The 1,900-nt window shown below is 44.6% G+C and overlaps 1 non-coding gene across 1 annotated transcript; it reads right to left on the reverse strand.

Moving 5' to 3' along the window:
- Window positions 1-846: 846 nt before the first annotated feature.
- TRNAK-UUU (transfer RNA lysine (anticodon UUU)) lies at window positions 847-919 on the reverse strand. The gene has a single exon. It is a non-coding gene; the product is annotated as a tRNA-Lys (tRNA).
- Between the last annotated feature and the right edge of the window lie 981 nt (window positions 920-1,900).

Genomic DNA, 1,900 nt, shown 5'->3' on the forward strand with positions numbered 1-1,900 from the left:
ATATATACATATGTGTATATGTATACACATATATACACATATATATACACATATGTATATATATACATATACATGCTTATATATATACATACATGCTTGTGTGTATCCGATACAGCGGTAGGCCTTGTACCTGGATTTTTTTTTATTTAGTTTTATTTAGTTTTATTTAGTTCTTCAGACATGTATATGGGTAGATGCTATTAACTTCATTTCATGAAAGAGTGAGCTGTGACTTAGGATTCCTTCACTCCTTCATACATTCATACATTCAGCAAATATGAACTGAGCACTGACCGTGTGCTAGGCACTGCTCTAGGTGCCGGGGAAGAAAACAACTTAACAAAATGGCTTCTCTTGCGGCGCCTATATTCTAGCGAAGGAATGTGGATCAAGACCAAAGAAATGGATATTTGCAGGTGATGATCAGTGCTAAGGAAAAAAAAAAATACAAAAAAAAAAAAAGATCGTGTAAGGGGGATAGAGAGTAGGAGCTGTTTTTAGAAAGGGGAATTAGGGGAGACCGCCGATAAAGTGGCATTTTTGCGGAGTCCCTAAGGAGATGATGGGGGATGAATCTGCCAGAAGAAATTACCATCTCAGGTCACTCTCAGCGCCACAAGATACCTCCACCCAAAGTTCCCCTTTGTCCCGAGCTACCCACGTCACAAGAACGGGACAAAAAGCAATTACTGGAATAAAGGACCACTCACCATAGAGGAAGACGGCTTTCGCAGAGAAACCTCGGAGAGCTTGCTCAAGTGACTAGCCTAGGTCTGTAGATGTGTTCTGTATTTTATGACATATTTGTTGTTGTTGTTGTTGTTGTTGTTGTTGAAGTAAGCTCTGTGCCCAACGCGGGGCTTGAACTCACGACCCTGAGATCAAAGGTCGCACGCTCTACCGACTGAGCCAGCCAGGCGCCCCATTTTAGGACATATTTGTAACTTCGAGGCCCCAAAGAACTGAAAGTGTAATTGCTGTCCACCTATAGATTGGGCGATTCTGCCCACTCCCATTCTTGCATGTGGAATATCGGCATCAAATAGCAGTCTTCATCTGAGCAAGTCTGTAGCCCTTTGTTGTCAGAACACAAGCCGTACGTCTATCTGTTCAAAGAGCTTCCCAAGAGAAAAGAACAGAAGGTTTGAAGATCTGAGGCAGGAGTACGTGGGTGAGTTTGCCTTTTGGGTCAGTGTGGCTGGAGTGCAGGAAGGCAGGCAAGAGTGGTAGGGGACCAGGTCACAGAGGTCACAGGGTCCAGGTCACGCAAGTCACGGAGTGAGGGAGTGGGCGAATCGGGATTTAGCAAAGACCTCTCTGACGCCAAAGTCATCACCTCTGATGGACTTTAGAATATAGAAACTACCAGATGGCATGCTCTCATTCTCCCACTGCCAAAGCTTCCCCTCCAATCCACATCAGTATTTTTTAGAACGAAGAATGGTCTTCCTCCATATAAAGGACAAACTTCTCCAGGAGGGTTCTAGATCCCAGCCTCCTTCTTCTTCTTCTTCTTCTTCTTCTTCTTCTTCTTCTTCTTCTTTTTTGTAATGTTTATGGACTTATTTTGAAAGAGAAAGAGTGGGCGTGAACAGGGGGAGGGGCAGAGAGACAGGGGAGAGAATCCCAAGCAGGCTCGGCGCTGACAGTGTCCGATGCGGGCCTTGATCTCGAGAACCATGAGGTCACGACCTGAGCCGAAAATAAGAGTTGGATGCTTAATCGGCTGAGCCACCCAGACGTCCCCCAGATCCCAGTCTTCTTACTTTTTCAAAGGTATTGTTCCTGCAAGCTGTGCAAATACTACTTTTCTAGGTGATCTCATCAAGTCACTGGTGTTAACCCCCATTTATACACCATTTCTGTCCCCACCTTGCACTTTCTGAGCTCCATGTTTATT

Source organism: Prionailurus viverrinus, chromosome X (genome assembly GCF_022837055.1).
Source record: "Prionailurus viverrinus isolate Anna chromosome X, UM_Priviv_1.0, whole genome shotgun sequence".
NCBI lineage: Eukaryota > Metazoa > Chordata > Mammalia > Carnivora > Felidae > Prionailurus > Prionailurus viverrinus.